The 18,013-nt window shown below is 42.7% G+C and overlaps 1 long non-coding RNA gene across 3 annotated transcripts in view; it reads left to right on the forward strand.

Moving 5' to 3' along the window:
• LOC128574520 (uncharacterized) overlaps positions 1–18,013 on the forward strand; it is a 42,308-nt gene that overhangs the window by 12,951 nt on the left and 11,344 nt on the right. The window lies entirely within an intron of this gene.

Raw genomic sequence — 18,013 nt, forward strand, 5'->3', positions numbered from 1 at the left:
AGAATAGTTTCTGAAGTGTAGGTTTAAGCTCTTTTTTGAAGGTTTTATAGAATTTTTGTGTGAAGCTATCTGAACCAGGGCATTTTTTGTTGTTGTTGTTGGGAGATTTTTTTATAGTTTGTTTGATCTCAGTGCTTGAAATTGGCCTGTTCTTGAGATCTATTTCTTCTTAGTTAACTCTAGGGAGAGGGTATGATTCCAAGTATTGATCCACTTTCTCCACATTGTCAAATTTCTGGGCATAGAGTTTCTTGTAGTAGTCAGAGATGATCTCTTGTATCTCTGAGACACCTGCTGTTATTTCCCCTTTATCATTCCTGATTGAGGTTACTAGAGATTTTACTTTCTTGTTTCTGGTTAGACTGGCCAAAGGTTTATCTATTTTATTTATTTTTTCAAAGAACCAACTTTTTCCCCATTAATTTTCTGAATGATTTTTTTTTTGTTTTCAATTTCATTAATCTCTGATTTAATTTTTGTTATTTCTTTTCTTCTGCTGGGTTTAGGATTAGATTGTTCTTCTTTTTCCAAGTTCATAAGATGTTTTGTGAGATTGTTGATGTGCTGTCTTTCAGTTTTTTGAATGTAGGCATCTAATGCAATAAATTTTCCTCTCAGGGATGCTTTAGCTGTATCCCACAGGTTTTGGTGACTTATGTCTTCATTATTGTTATGTCCAAGGAATTTAGCAATTTCCTCTTTTATCTCTTCCTGAACCCAACTATCATTCAGCATAAGGTTGTTTAATTTCCATGCCTTTGTGTGGGTCTGAATGTTTTTGTTGGTGTTGATTTCCACCTTTATTGCCTTGTGGTCTGAGAAGAGGCAAAGTATAATTTTTATTCCTTTAATTTTGCTGAGATTTGATTTGTATCCTAGGATGTGGTCTATTTTGGAGTATGTGCCATGGGCTGATGAGAAAAATGTATATTCTTTTGCTTTGGGATGGTATGTTCTATAAATGTCTATTAATCTCATTTGTTCTAGGGCTGCATTTAAGTCCTTTGTATCTTTGTTTAGTTTCTGTTTAGAGGATCTGTCCAGTTCCGTCAGAGGGATGTTAAAATCCCTGGCTATTATGGTGTTATAGGCTAACATATTGCTCAGACCCCTCAAAGTCTGTTTCATAAATCTGGGAGCATATAAGGTAGGTGCATAAACACTTAAGATCGAAATGTCTTCTTGTTTTATGGTTCCTTGGACCAGTATGAAGTGCCCATCTTTGTCTTTCTTGACTTTAGTTGCTTTGAATCCACTTGTATCTGAGAATAAGATTGCAACCCCTCCTTTCTTCTGATTCCATTTTACTTGAAATACTGTTTTCCATCCCTTGACCCTAATTCTTGATTTGTCCTTCAAGGCTAGGTGTGTCTCCTATAGACAGCATATGGATAGCTTGTGTTTTTTAATCCAATCAACCAGCCTGTGCCTCTTCAGTAGTGAATTCAGTCCATTGACATTTATTGAGAGAATTAATAAGTGTGGTGGAGTTCTATTAATCTTATTTTGTGAAAGTCTTATTTTGTGTATTTTTATCCTTTGTGCCATTGTAGCAGCTAAGTTTTGACCTTTAGCTTCTGGGTGTTTACTTTGCTGGTGGTCCATTGTGGTGGGCAGTGTTGAGAATAGGTCTAAGTATTTCCTGTAGAGCTGGTCTTCTTGTGGCAAATTTCTTCAGTGCTTATATATTGCAAAAGATTTGATTTGTCCATCCGTTTTGAAGCTGACTTTAGTAGGATACAGAAGTCTGGGCTGACAATTGCTTTGTTTAAGAATGTTGAAGATGCATGACCATGGTCTTCTGTCTTGGAAGATTTGAGAAGTCTGCTGTCATCCTAATGGCTCTACCTCTGTAGGTCAGTTGGTGCTTACTTCTGGCTGCTTGCAGAATTTTTTCTTTCATCTTAACTTTGAATGAAAGTGTCATTTGAATGTGTCTTGGAGAGACTCTGTTTGAGGTGAGATGACCTGGGGTTCAAGATCCATCTCAAAGGAGTGTGTCAGAGTGTTTAATAAAACTTGGGAAGTTTCCATTTATGATAGTCTCCTTTGGGGCTTCTATTCCTTTGGGACAATCTTCTTCCCCTTCATGAATCACTATCATTCATATCTTTGAATGCTTTCGTGGAGTCTTGAAGTTCTCTAAGTACTGTTCTGATTTTTATCTCTAATTTTCTGCCTCTTTAACTACCTGGATTAACTTAAAAACTTTGTCCTCTAGCCCTGAGTTTCTTTCTTCTCCATGGTCTAACCTATTTTGATACTTTCCACTACATCTTTACATTACCTGTGTCTTCTTCATTTCCTTAAGCTCCACCATATCCTTTCTGTAGTCTATATATCTCTTATCTAGCTTCTGGTTCTGTCTTTCCATTTTCTCTTCCATTATCTTTATCATCTATATTTTAAATTCCCTTTTTATCAAATCCATTAATTCTTTATAGGAGGAGTGTTCTGTAAAAACTGTCTTGTGGTCCCTTTGTCTTGAGGAGTTGCTCTATTTTGATTTTTCATGGTGCCTGAATTTTTCTTTTGGTTCCTCCTCATTTTTGCTTTCTTCTTATTCATCTCCTTGTGTTCCTTTTTCCTTCTCACCTCCTCCTTTTCGTCACCTCTTGGTATGGAGCCAGAAGACAGAGAAGGGTTAGAGCAATCAGGGAGAAACAAGAGGAAATGAAAAAAAAAGGTAAGTGAAGAAGGAAAGAGTAAGAGAAAAGGTGGTGGATTCAAACCCAGCCCTGGCCAAAAACTGAAAAAAAGGTGGGGAGGGGTATAAGGGGAATAACAGAAAAAACATTGAAGAACAGGAGAGAAGGAGGACAAGAAGGGAAGATGAGAGTGAGAGAAAAAATAGTATTATTCAGCACTGTGCTAAGGCCATGCCTATAGCTCAAGGATTTGAGGAGCTGGGATAGGTGGGTTCCCCTAAATCAGGCACTCCTTACAGCCTGAACAGCCAGACTCTTCCTCTGCCAAAAGTAGGAAGAGAAGAAAGATAACAAAAACATAAAACAAGAAGGAAAAATTGAGTAAGGATGAAAAAGAAATAGAAAAGTTCTGCAATGTGATCTTGCTAATACTTTCTTCCTGGGGCCAGCAGTACAAAATTACCCTAGCCTCCTTGAGCCACCCTACTGTTGTAGTCTACCTGCCAGACCACAGCTACGTCACACCAGCCCTTAGCAAAGAAAGGAAAGAAAAAAAGAGGAAAAAAGGAAGTAATATTAAAATAAGAATAGATAAAGAAAACAAAAAATACTGTTGAATCAAATAAAGGAGAGGGAGGGAAGAGAATAAAGAAAGAAAGAAGAAAGACAGCAAACAAAGACAAAAGGGGGAGATATTTTAGCTGATGCAGAAACACGTTACGTGGGAGAGATGAGAAAAGTAGAGGAGTCTCTATCCTGAGAGAATGCAGAGGAGTGAAATAGGGAGAGAGAATATATGAAGCTAAAATTCTGTAGCCAAATATAGGAGCCCTTGCTCTTGTTAAATGTAAAAATGGAAGTTAGGAAAAGAACCAGCCAAACAACTTAGCAAAAAACAAAACACATTGAAACAAAATACAAAAAGCTCAAAAATCCTGATGTAAGCAACCTCAGCAACCAATAGAGGAAGGAAAGAAAAGAAATTAGCAACAACTACAAGAAAGAAAAAAGAAAAAACAAACACACACACACACAAATATATATATACACACACACACATATACATACACACACACACACATATACATATATGATGTAGGGATAAGACATGATTGCAAGAGGGACTTTACCTAACAAATGCAATCAGTGTAACCTGGTTTATTGTACCCTCAATGAATTCCCAACAATGAAAAAAAAAAAAGGAATATATTTATATTGCAATATACTGCCTGGACACCAGGTGGCGCTGTGAATTTAGAGGGACGGACAACACCTCTCTCTGGTTCCCAGGCTTATACCTGTTTCCCAGCTTAATTGTTCCTGGTGATTGCCTGCTCAGTCCTCAGACCCCACTGATCTGGGATCCCACAGCTCTCCAAAATTCTTCAGAGGCAGGTCTCACAGTTTCTGCTGACAACAGTTCCGTTCGTAAGTCCCTGGGCCAGTCACAAGTGGAGTCCGCTCCCAGCAGGTGGAACTCAGCCTGCCGTGCCTTAGAGACCTGCCCTCACGACCTTCTGGCAACCTTTATGACAATGGCTGTCCTCTGTCCCAGGGAACCTTCCCAGTATGGATGTCTCACCCACCTGGGGACTTAGGCAGAACCACCCCAGACAGCCTCCAATCTGGCCGGCAAACATCGCTCGGGAGTACACACAACTCCAGTCTTTCCACTGAATGCCTAGCTTCCCCCGAGAACCTAAAACTGCAGAAGGCTTCTTCTGGGACTTCCGTGAGGGGCGGGAAGGGAGCTGGCCACCCCCACCGGGGTCAAGGTGGGCTCGCAGAGACTTGACTGGTGTGTCAAGTCTCCACAGCTCCGGCTCACACACTGAATTCAGCAGCCCACCACTTGGCTGCCCACCCTGAGCCACAGCTCCACACAAATTCTCCAGGCCAGGTATGACCTTGCTCTCTCCCCTTACCAGTTGCTTCAGGAGAGTGCCGCTAAATGTCCTTCCCCATCTGTTATCATGCTTTGCCTCTAGTTTTGCAAAATATTGCTTTGAAAATTTCTATTTGTCTTGAATGCAACAGTCTGTTAACTCTGGACCCATGTTTACATAACTGCATTTGTCCAGGAGCAGCTACCCTTCCTTAGAGGCTGCTCAGCCCTGGCAATTGACAACATAGTCTTCATATGTGAGCCAGTGTAGGGAAATGCCCTGTCTCCTGGAGGGGTGACACAGGAGAGGCTACACACACTGACTCTGCATGTTGTCAAAAGACTCCTGTGAGGAGTAAGTGAGGAACCACACACAAATTGTTTAGGACAATTTTTGGCACATGATGAGTACATTATAAAATCACTAGCTATTATTATTACTCAGCTCCTACATCAAATGTGGAAATTTACTACAGTCCCCAGACCACCTTGGTCTGGACACTGACTTTCCTTAAATAAGTGTGGAAAAGAGGCAGCGAGGAGGCCTTTGCCAGAGGTTGAGTTTTCCTAATGCCTAGAACCTGCCCCAGGTTTTAGTTTTCTGAGGCAGAAGAGAAAAGGAAGGGAAGTCCGAAGGTTCACAGTAGAGAATGGGGTTCAGGCCTATCCCTGCCACTTGTGCACCACCTGTGTGTGTCCTTGGGCAAGTTGCGTCTCTCTTCTGAATCTCAGGTTCTCACCTGCATCATAGGATGGCAGTTGCTGTGGGGAGAAGGAACACCTGGAGATTTCAGATCCAGGCAGACTGGCCCAGGAGGGGCACCAGGCACCCATGCCAAAGTTGCCTGGATTCCCTCAGAGACTGGACAGTAGACAAGGACCAGAGCCCAGCAACTAGAAATGGGGCACAAGGACCAAAAGGACAGGCAACTGAGACGCTTGTGTTCAGATGCTTGCCCCAAAGCTTCCCCACCAGCATCCTCAGAGGCTGGGTTCTGAGGACACCACATGCCCCGAGGCTGGCTTGTCCTTCCCAGGCCCTCTAGAGTTACCCAGGCCTCTCCAGTCTGCCCCAGTCTCTGCTCTGAGCCTCCGCCCCTTAGACATTCTCCTGTTCCTCCTCCCATCATGAGTTCAGACATTTGGCTGTCCCTAGTGGCAGGGCAGTCCCACTTACATTCATGCCCAGCTGTGGCACCTATTTCTGGTTTGGGGATTTGTATTTCTGAGAGGCAGTCCCAATGAGTGGATGGAACATGACCAGCAGAGGAACAAGAGGCTGAGTTTTGAGTCTAAGTTCTCTCATTTATTAGCTACAAATGGCTTTGGGCAAGTGCTGGGAAAAGGGGGAGTGCAGATCCCATTCTTGGCAAAGGAAAGCACACCCAGAAAAAGGGAAAAACTAAAAAGTAAACTCAGTTGAGTTGGAACAAAAAAAAGTCAGTTAGTCTACATTTAAGCTAGCCATTGCTAGCAATCTTCTTTCCTTTTCTGAAATTCTAGCCTGTAGGGGATACAGCTTACAAACCCCTGCTGGGTCTGTGAGCACTCTGAGGGGAGTAATGGTCATAGAAGAGATTATGGCAAATCCTAGAAAAGATACATCTTCTAGGGCATTTCCTGCCCATTAAACAGGCAAAGCAGATACCCATTATGGAGAGTTGCATTTGCCTGGGGCAGAGACCAAGGGAGTAGCTCAAGCTCTTAGATATGGGCAGAAGAGCTTGTATCCCTTATTGCAGAGGAAAATCCTCTGTGGTGGTGATGGGAGGAAAATGCCTCCCTCCCACCGATCCCTCAGAGGAGATTAACACAGGTGGCGTTTTACTCCACAGAGAACTGGTGGAGCTTAACACCTCCTTAGAAATCTGTGTTTGTGACCTCAGGCAGGAGGCTCTCCCAATACAAGGCTCAGATTTCAGATTATTGAAGGGACTGATATGATCAATCCGAGAAACTGCTGACGTCTTTGTTCCCTCTCTCCTCTTACCTTCTGGGCAAATAGACTTCAATAAAATCAGAGTGGAGCAAACACTCTGGGCCATTGCTGGAATCCCAGGATGGGCAATGGACCCCTGAGCTCCCACTTTTAATTCTACTCTGTATCTCTAGTCTTTCTTTGCCATCGCTTCTAACTATATTTCTGCAGCTGATCGCTGCCAATTTCCACAGGTCTCAGTGCATGCTGCTCTCGTGGCGGGACCCCAACAGGCAAGGTACTTTGCCTCTCTGATTCTCAGTTGATTCACTATAAAGTAGAGAGTTTAGTTCTAGTATAGAGGTTATAAGGATTAGAGGCAATATCTGTAATTTTTTCTATGCATTCCTTGATACAAAGCATGTGTTTGATATGTGGAAGCCGCTGTTTCCATTGTAACTATTCCTTTTACCACCTCTGATGCCCCATCTGTGTCTAGGGCTGCAGGAGGAAGTCCACACCGATATAGAATCAGGTGACCTTGAAGGTTAATCCAGGTCATTTTATCTCAAGGTATTCTGGGGCTGCAGGAGGAAGTCCACACGGATACAGAATCAGGCAACCATGAAAAGTTCATGAAGGTTAATCCAGAGGTCATTTTATCTCAAGGCATTCTGGGGCCAAAAGTTAATCTTTCATCTAGCCAAACCTCAGAATTTTGATTTGAAAGCCCGACCCGAACACTCACCAGAATTCTGCCATCCTCTGAGTTCTCCGAGTATCCCTTTCCCCATGGGTGGGGAAAATAAACATTCTGCACAGAACTCACTGCTGAGCCTTCAGCCTCGGCCCTCCATCCTACAGGTGTCCACAAAGATAGTTGGCATCTTCTAAATACTTAGTAATTTTCAGTGACAGCGATAATGACCATCATAGCCTAAGGATAATAACAGCAGGTTTTTTTTTTTGTAGAGACAGAGTTTCATTTTATGGCTCTTAGTAGAGTGCCATGGCATCGTACAGCTCACAGCAACCTCCAACTCCTGGGCTTAAGCGATTCTCTTGCCTCAGCCTCCCGAGTAGCTGGGACTACAGGCGCCTGCCACAACACCCGGCTGTTTTTTGGTTGCAGTTCAGCTGGGGCCAGGTTTGAACCTGGCCGACTGAGCCACAGGCGCCCTACCGACTGAGCCACAGGCGCCGCCCATAATAGCAGGTTTTTAAAAAGGACCTTATATTGACCACAGATACATGTAATCATGAACTCTCCATGGCGCCGCTAAGGGTATCATTTTTCTCAAGCAGCATTGACCCAGTTGAAGAAATACTGCAGAACTTTGAAAGAATAAAAAGTGCCCCTCTTCTGGGGCCACTTCCAAAAACTCACCCTTTCTCAGTTTTTGGAATATGAGCTCTGTTCGGCAGGAGGGCACTGAGGGCGGCGGTGGCCCAGTTTCTTATCAATACCTGTTGACATTTCCCTGAGTAATTATTCTAGGCACTTCAGTATATTTCTTCATATCACCAGATAGATTACTGAGGCTCTATTGATTTTGTGGTTTCATGTGTGAAAGATCTAATCTTAATCCTTGGTTGTTCATTTCCCTTAACCTTTTAATAACACAATGGGAGAGAAATTTGTCAGACTGAGAACTGTTTCTGAGGCTTGTTGTCGTAAATATGTGCCACAGACTGTTTTGTTTTATGGAAGCAGCCATATTTTTTGAAATATTAATAAAGATAAAATTTGTATGGTGTATTGCAGTTTGCAAAGCCCCTTTCCTTATCAACTCGTTTAATCCAGATGGCAATCCTGACAGGTAGGAGTTATTTTATTTATTTTGATTTACTTACTCTCTGAATCTTTCCACAACATGAATTTTTATTATTATCCTCCGTGTCACAGATGAGAAACCTCATGTTGCCCAAGGTCACAGAGCTCTTAAAAATAAAGTTTGAAGTCTGGGAGATCTGCACCCATATCCTGACACGGCCAGGTGGTTGCTGTATAACCTTGAACACAGACCTTAGACTCTCTGTGGTTCATTTCTTTGTCCACAAAAAAGGAACGAGGCTACCTTTCAGGGATTTTTGTAAGGATTAAAGATGATGTAGGTAGACCTAGTACCTAGTACCTAGGACAGAATTATTAAAAGTTAACTTTTATAATTAAAATAATAAAATGATTATTATTTGACAAAGACAGGAAACTTTATTCCAAACCTCAGTTCTTTGTTCTTTTTGCAGGGGAGAAATTAGAATCTTGTTTTCCTTTGTCTCTCCCTCTCTCTCCCTCATTTCTTTAATTTGTAAATCCCCAGTGAATGACAGTTAACAAAGGGGTGAACACAGGGCAGTTTCTTCTGAGGCTGGGGTCAAGTGCAAGGTCTGCCTGGCTCAGCACGCCTTCAGTCTTTCTCTCTGGAGCAGGATTCCGGCCGGTGGTCTGGAAATCGGCACACAGAGGTGCAGTTCCCAGCCCTGGGGGCAGGATGTTGCACCTGTGTCTCTGCATGGGGAAAAGCTGATGGGGGCGCGGGGATGTTCTCACCACCGCTGGGAGAAGTTATTTAGGGATTGTGTACTTGAGCTGAGATAAGCAGGACGACTGGGGTCTTCCACTCCAGCTGAGGCTCTTGAGCATGTTTATAATGAGAAAATTCACCCGTCATTTCTGTTTCTCAGCCCAAGTTTAGCTGGAGACTGAGAAACTATTTACCCTGCCCACCCGATCCCCGGCACTAATTTCTAGTCCCAGCAAGGAGGGTGGGAAAAAAGGAGAAGCATCAGGACCAGGATGCAAAAAGCAGAAGAAACGTGAGCTTGAACGACTTCTCAACTTTACTTGGGACCCATGTTCTACGGCCATTACCACGAGACCTGTTTCACAGCTGTCTCTGTTCCTCTAGAATATGACGGCCCATGTAGATAAGATGGAAAGAAATGTGTCCCTCATAGCAAGTGGCATTTGCTTACTCTCCCCTCCCCTGCTTATTCCCCCCCCCCCCAGAAAATGCCTGCTCTTCTAGATTAAATCCCACGTTTCCACTGATCGAGTACACATTTCCTGACCTGTGTGATCCGCCGCTCTCTCTGTCAAGCGGACTTTTACTGAGACTCCCTCTCTTCATCTGGGGAACTCATATTTGTCTTTTCAAGATCTCTCTCAAATGTCACCCCTCCTTTGAGAAGCCTTCCTTGACGATCCCAAGAAAAGGTGGGCCCTGCAGCACCCTCTAGAATAGCATTTGCTGGCACGTGTGACACTGCACTGTAATTCCTTAGCCATCCGTGTCCCCCTCCCTCTACCTGCAGGCTCCTTCAAGGTCAGGCCCATGTTCTCATTCATCTTGATATCCCTTTGTCTTGTAGGGACATCCTCCTATTATGTTTTTACCTTGCTAGTAGAAATGTTAATAACCCAATGAACATGGTTTTGTTTTTTTTGAGACAGAGTCTCACTATGTCGCCCTGAGTAGAGTGCTGTAGCATCACAGCTCACAGCAACCTCAAACTCTTGGGCTTAAGTGATTCTCTTGCCTCAGCCTCCCAGGTAGCTAGGACCACAGGCGCCTGCCACAATGCCTGGCTATTTTTTTGTTGTTGTTGTTGCAGTTTTCATTGTTGTTTTAGCTGCCCTGGGCCAGGTTGGAACCTGCCGGCCTCAGTGTATGTGGCCAGCACCCTACCCACTGAGCTATGGGCCCCACCCTGGACAGAGCTTTTATTATTCACTGATTCATTTTGAACTGTTGGAATGTTTTCTAACATTGAAAAGGGCATCACATTTATCATCCAATCCCATTGTTCGCTCTCAAAAATGGAGGCCCAGAGAGTCCTGGTACCCTATGTCATCAGAAGCCTCCAGAACCTCTTCTTCAGCCCAGTGTCCTCTCTCAGTCCTGTGTGCTCAGTAAACCTCTGTGGCTTACCTGCTATGCTTGGGGCACAGTGCTATGGGTAGGAAAATGGAATAACTATGATGTGATTTCTGCTTGCAAAGGGGTTTTACAGTCTAGTAGAGAAGCACAAACCTTTATCCACACAACTCTAAACCACCTATGAAGATCTTTTGCCCTACAATCCGCTGGAATACTGACCCAGGAGAGGGGGTGCAGACCCAGGCTGGTGCCCTCTAAGAGCTGTGCTCTGCCTCCATTGCCTGAGCTGCCTATGTCCCTGCTCTGAGCCCTTCCCTCTACATTCTGCCTTTAATAGCTGCTCTGTCCACATTCTGCCCTCTGCTTGGCTCTGGTTTGGGGTTTATCTGACTCTTCCTCTTGGCATTTTAGACCCAGGTTCCCTTTAATGACCTTGAGTCTCTCCTCCCTGCTCCAGTTTCCAGCCCCGCACAACCTCACTGTCACCCTTCCCACCATCCTGGAGGCAAGTCCCCGCTATCCGCCATGAAATTAACTTGACTCTGGCATGACTGTCAGGGTATTTCCGTGGACCAACTTTCCTTGTGCCTCTAGCATGTTAGTTTTCTTTAGAGGAGAATGAATCTGCTAAGGCACATCTTTCTTGAGATGACGGTTTCCAGTGCAGCAAAATTGTAGCACCATTTACAAGATCCAATTCTTGCTCTAACCTAAAATGCAATCAGCACAAAGCATGGACGGTTTTGTAGATTGTTATTTTGGGGGTAAATTCATGTGGAGTTTGTTAAAACCTCTTACCCATGATCCGTAAACCAGATGTTTCTACTGAGATAACATGGTATTATTTGTAGTGAATCTCAGCCATTAACAAAACAGACATCAGCTAAGCTGTTTTCATCCTCTGATCAGGTAAATCTGGGAAGAGCTGGGGAAAGATATCATAGCAGACCAGGGGCCAGGAGCTTCCCGAAAGCCAGGTGCATCCCAGGAGGAAATGGAAGGACAGTCTCTTCACCTTCGCTTAGAGCTAAAGTCTCAGTGTTTTACCCAGGCTGGAGGGCAGTGGTGCAAATCATAGCTCACTGTAACCCTACAATCCTGCACTCAAGCTGTCCTCCTGGCTCAGCCTGCAGAGTAGGTCAGACTACAGATGTGCGCCACCACACCAGCTAATTTTTAAACTCTTTTTGGCTGCTCCTGGCCAGAAATTCTTGTCATATTAAAAGTGTATTTAGAATTGATGTATAAGGGGCTGGGCATGGTGGCTCATGCCTGTCTGTAATCCTAATCCACTCTGAGGCAGGTGAATTGTCTGAGTTCACGGGTTCAAGCCCAGAACGAGACCTTGTCTCTAAAGTAATAGCTATTGTGGTGGGTACCTGTAGTCCCAGTTACTAGGGAGGCTAAGGCAAGGGGATTGCTTGAGACCAGGAGTTTGAGGTTGCTGTGAGCTATGATGCCATAGCACTCTACAGAGGGCAACAAAGTAAAACCCTATTTCCAAAAAAAAAAAATAAATAAATAAAAATAAAGGAAGAAAAGAAGAATATAATTGATGTGTAATTAAAAATACATTCTAAAATATGAATAGAAAAATAGGGAGTAAGGTTGGGAGCAGACTTATAGTTTTAGATTTACATATGTCCTAAATTTTTAAAATTATGTATTTACTAAAATCAACAAAGGGTTCATATATAAGGCTGCTGCTGCTGTTCTTTTATGAGTTGTAAATTATAAACAACAGGTTTCACAGATGGACTTAGATGTTTTCCTCTGGTCATGCATGGCTTTCTGAGGTGAGGGGCGGCTGGTGGGAATGTCGGTGCTATGTGGTGGTGAGAGGAAGGCCTGACGTGAGGGGAGGGGGGCAGGACCCTCTGGGCCCTCTTCCTCTCCACGTCACCAATGGGCATGATCTCTAAAATGCCTTTGGTCTTCAGAGCTGCGTTTTTGAGCCTGAAGAGTTGGCAGATTCATTGGCTGTACAAGGTGTACTATACCCCGGAATTCCCCAAAGCGTTTCTCACCTCTTTTGAAGGTGAGAAATAAACAGCAGGGTGCTTTGTCTTTTTTTTTTTTTTTTAATGGTTTCTTTGTACGTGTTGAAGGATGTGAGGCATTCAAGCCTTGTCCAAAGATCAAGCTTCCTTTGAGGACAGGATTGATGCATTCCCACTGACTGCCATCAGGGCAGTTTGAAGCTTCCAGTGAGAAATTATTTAAATGTTAGTTTTCTTTTTGATTTCAGGTCCTCTTCTTCTTCAACTTCAGTATATTGCCCATCTCCAAACAACCTCCTCTCGTTCAGTGGGGACTTTCTGCCCTGGTCCTAATCGAGGAATTTACCTGGAGTAATTATTAAGCACCCAAGTTCTAGGGGCGGCGCCTGTGGCTCAAACGAGTAGGGCACCGCCCCATGTACCGGAGGTGGTGGGTTCAAACCTGGCCCCAGCCATAAAAAAACTGCAAAAAAAAAAAAGAACCCAAGTTCTGGAGTCAGACGCTGGGTGTGAATTGTAGTCCTTCCAGTGGCTACTCCCGTGACCTACCTGGTGCTTTCTCTCTAAGCTTCGGTGTCATTTTTTGTGAAATGGAAAATGTGCAATAGGGATCTAACATTTTCTAGTAGCAAGTGTTGGCCCAGTTCCAATCATTTTATCGCCACCGATTTGGATACTTTCGATCCTACATTAATTTCCTGGACTTATTTCTGTATCCTGTTTCATTGATCCTTTGACCACTCTCTTCTTTGTCCTATGCCAAACACTTTACATTATTTTGGCTTTATTTTTGAGATCTCATAGTCTATGTTTATCCTCATGGCATCACATTTTTTCTCAAACATTCTCATCCCATGCTTTTTCTCATTTAGATAAGCTTTAGAACAGCAGCCACCAACCTTTTTCGGCACCAGGGACTGTTTCGTAGAAGACAGATTTAAAAACATTTTTTTTTTACTTTTTATTGTATCATTTATTTATTTTTCTTCTATTAGATTAATATGAGGGTACAAATGTCTAGGTTACATTGTTTTCATTTCTAAGGTAAAGTTCAAGTTGCAGTTGAGCCCTTCACCCGGGGGTGGGAGGGGGTGCTGACCATCCTCACATTTTCCACCTTAGGGGAGAACCTGCTATTCACTCTCTCTCCCTTCCCCCCTCACTAGACGATACTTGTGTTTTTCTCTTGTGTGAGTGTCTAGTTGTTTATATACTGGTTTCATAGAGTAGTGAGTACATTGGATACATGTTTATCCATTCTGTGGCACTTCTTACTAAGAAGAATGTGTTCCACTCCATCCAGGTAAACACGTAAGTTGTAAAGCTTCCATCTTTTTACGGCTGAACAGTATTCTATGCATTACCCATACCACAGTTTGTTAATCCACTCATGGGCTGATGGGCATTTGAGTTGCTTCCACAGCTTCACAATTGTGAACTGAACTGCGGTAAACATTCTAGTGCAAACGTCCTGGTAAAATGACTTTTTTTTCTCCTGGGTAGATACATAGTAATAGGACTGTGGAATCAAATGCGATTTTTAGTTGAGAATTCCTATACTTCTTCATGGAAGACAACTTCCTCATGAATGGATGGGGCCGGGGACAGGGAATGAGACAAGGCAGCAGAGCTCAGATGGTGACGCTGTGTGGCCCGGCTCTCAAGAGGCCACACACCAGAACCAGCCCACGGCTGCGGGACTGTAGAATACAACTGAATAGGAGTACATGATTGAAGATATAAGCTTGAGATTAAATTGAAATTGTACTAATTTGCTATTTAATTGGGAAGAATTTACATTTTTATCCTGTTAGGCCTTCCTCTCCTCTCTCGGTTTGTTCCTATTGATAAGGTTTTGTAGTTTTGCTGGTTTTTTTTCATCTGATCTCACATCGTCAGTATTAAATTTATTCTTGGACATTTTACTTTAGTTGTTATCATTAGTAGGATGTATTTTCTTAGTAATTTTTCTAAAACTTTTTTTGTAGTAATAGAGAAAACCCTTTTATATATACATATATATCAGTTTTTTCTCTATTACTGTATGTTAAACTTTTATATTTACATATATGTATACATAAATACTTTTATATATACATATATATCAGTATACATATATATCAGTTTTTTCTCTATTTCTCTCTCTATATTAAACTAACCACCTAGTTATTATAGCTTCTAATATACTTCCTGTTAGAAATATTATCTGTAAACCTTGATATAACGTTCTCATTTTTGCATTGAAACACCTGACTTCTTTCTCTCATATTAGTGCGTTGCAGTGCCTCAAATTTCAGAGCAATGTTGAATATTGGCGAGAACAGGTGACAACCACGACTTCCACCTGATTTGAATGGGGCTACCCTCGAGTTACACTGTCAAATTTCACGTGTCAAAAAAAATTTTTTTCTTTTCAAAGATGGGTACAGTTTGCTCTTTTTTGACCATAAAATAGAGATAATACTCAATCACCCACTGCCATTCTGTACACTTGTTACTCAGCTGGGATAATAGATGTGTAAAGTGAAAACATAAAAAAAGAAGTACAAAAACACATAACAGGTCTCTGACTTCCTTCCATATTAACAACAGGGACAGTGCACTGAGCATTTCGTACGTTCCAGGTATGGAGTTACCAAACTTCCTTCTCTGCGGGCTCTAACGCCCTCAATTTTACATGCGAGCGAGCTGAATTTCAGAGCGTCTCAGTGACTCGTCGGAGGTCAAACAACGGGCAAGTCAACCAAGACTTTCTAAATTCAGAGTCCACCATCTGGAAACGACTGTAGATTGGCCAGGAAGGAACGCCTGCTCCACTTGCGTGAGAAAAGAGATAGATGATAAGCAGAGGGTGAAGCTTTGGTCAAATACTTTCCTTCCCTGCAGAGGAAGGAACACGGCTGAGTATGAGTATCCAACCACCTTCTTGACTGCGGTCCCGTTTGTATTTCTTCCCACTCATGTGGGACTCACCATTGCATAAGACCGCCTTTATTTTTAGTTCATGCTGTGATGTTGCTTTAACGGGGACGAACATGGGCTATGTGACATCTGGCTACATTTCTTGGTCCTTCTATGAAGATCTGAAAGAGCACAAGAGAGGTACAAACAAAGAAACAACTTTTTTTTGTGTGTGCAGTTTTTGGCCGGGGCTGGGTTTGAAGCCGCCACCTCCGGCATATGGGGCCGACGCCTTACTCCGTTGAGCCACAGGTGCCGCCCCAAAGAAACAACTTTTTTTAAGTAACTAATTTCCTAGATTTTTCAGCTCATGGTCCTGAGCTGGTTCAGTTACCTTGACGTGTATTCTGAGACGAGACAGACTTCAGGGTCCCCCCCAACTCTACACCAAAGGGAAGATGCTAAAAGTGCAGTATGAAAAAGGACAGTTTGGCATTTTACCCTTGACAGTATGCCAGTTCCGAGACTCGCTTTTCCCAGCTCCAACTATCCCTGCTTGCTCTTCACTCCAGGCTATGACCCTGGAGCGATTGAAAGAAGTGGTAAAAGGTTGTTTCAAAGATTAAAGACCCAAGTCACCAGAGGCTGCCATCTCACAAAAATATTTAGACATTTTCCACGTGGTAGTTATTAATATTCTTTAACAAAGAGTCAACAGAAAACCTGTTCAAAAAGTCTCCCTCTTCACATCTCTGTACCTTGGAAGTGACTGCGAGGGTTTTGTTTTGCAATTACATATTCATTCGATTGGGTTAGAGCGATTGCTGTTCTCGAGAATAAACCTGATTTCCTCCCTTTGTTTTAAAATAACTACAGTCATTTTTACTTAAGAATCAATTTCTGCATTGAATCAGTCAGGGAAACACATGGTGTGATTTTTCTAGTATAATAGACACACACAGAATTGAATACAGACGTGCTTAAAGTATTTTATAAGAGGCGACAAGAGTAATTTGACATCACGGAAACCCTGCCAGAGGGAAGCGTCATGGAATTGTCAGAAGCCAGACCCTGGGAACTCGGACAGCCTCTGGGTACGATCCCTGGCTCTGGTAACTGATAGCTCTTTGGTAACATCTCCGAGATTCCCTTTGCTCAGCTGTAAATTAAGGAGCACATTTCCTTCCTCTGGGGGTTCACATCAGGATTTGAAAATGATAGCTAGAAAATGACAAAGTAGGCCCACACATGTGGCCCTACTCTTCATATTTTAACACACATCCTGAGACTGGCCGCTAAAGGGCTTGAAAGCCATTTACATGTGTTTACTCTCTTCCCCTCTCTCTTTTTAATTTTCCAGGCACCACTGCTCACATTTTCCTTGAATTTAAACATCTTTTAAGAGCTTTCAAAGCTTTGAAGGTTGATTTCAGTGAAACCTGTTTTTATTCTAGGCATTTCTTTCTCTTGTCTTTCAGAGTAAAACAAAAAACATTTACTGTCAAAACAACAAGGGTTTGCTCTCAAGCACAAAATGAAAGCAGATACGTCTGCCTGATTTATTTTGGCACCCGCCAGCAGTTAAATAGGACACCTTTTAATTTGTCACTCCTTTAAGATTCATTCAGGTTGGCAGAGTAAATCTCTAGGTCTGGGTTTCGGCTGAACTTCAACTAGTTGGGCCGAAAGGTTTATTCTTTAGCACTCTACACATCGTTTCAGAGGTGCCAATTAAAGAAGTAACTGTATATTCAGCAAAACAAAAGAGTAGCAGCTGATGGATTTTTTATTTGTATTTCAAATTGGAGGCACTTACAAATCTATTACCAAAGATCAACTTGAGGTTTGGGAAGAGGCATAAGAAAGCCAATTATTTTTCAACAAACCTATGCAGAACTATTTAAATTAGAACCAACTATCAGTAAAAGATGCTCAAGATTCAAATCTCAACTCTGCCATTTGCCAGCTGGGGAAGTTATTTCAACTCCTTTGGTTTCAGTTTCTTTCTTTTTTTTTTTCTTTTGTAGATATACAGTTTCACTTTATCACCCACAGTAGAGTGCTGTGGCGTCACAGCTCACAGCAACTTCCAACTCCTGGGCTTAGGCGGTTCTCTTGCCTCAGCCTCCCAAGTAGCTGGCACTACAGGCGCCCGCCACAACGCCTGGCTATTTTTTTGTTGCAGTTTGGCTGAGGCCGGGTTTGAACCCGCCACCCTCGGTATATGGGGCCGGCACCCTACTCACTGAGCCACAGGCACGGCCCCAATTTCAGTTTCTTTATCTATAAATTGTAGATAACATCTACCCCTTCCACTTTACAAAATTAACTGTGGCAAGGGACAGAAAGCTTCCAGCACTCCCCTGACATATATTAGTTGTTCAACAAGTGTGCACCATTGTTATTAAAGTCTCCTGTAACATTTTCTAACAATTCAGTCCAGGATTTAGCAGTTCCTACTACACAGAAGTTAGAATCTAAAGTTGGTGATAGTATCTGTTTAATACCTTCTCTGCAGCAAGACTACAGGGAGGGCTCGTGTTGACGCAGTCATTAACAAAGCTATTCTTAAATAGAGGTGGGTTTTGGCCTCTCTATGTCCTAATTGCAATCTATAATCTGGCTATTTTATTTAGTTACAAAAATAAAAATAACACACACACATACACACGTGCCTACAAACACATGTACACACACTTAGACATTATTTTCTTTAGCACATACAGAAGTCAAAATCCAGCTTTAGACTTTTATTTTTATTTTGGTGTGGGGTGTGGAGG

This window comes from Nycticebus coucang, chromosome 22, assembly GCF_027406575.1.
Source record: "Nycticebus coucang isolate mNycCou1 chromosome 22, mNycCou1.pri, whole genome shotgun sequence".
NCBI lineage: Eukaryota > Metazoa > Chordata > Mammalia > Primates > Lorisidae > Nycticebus > Nycticebus coucang.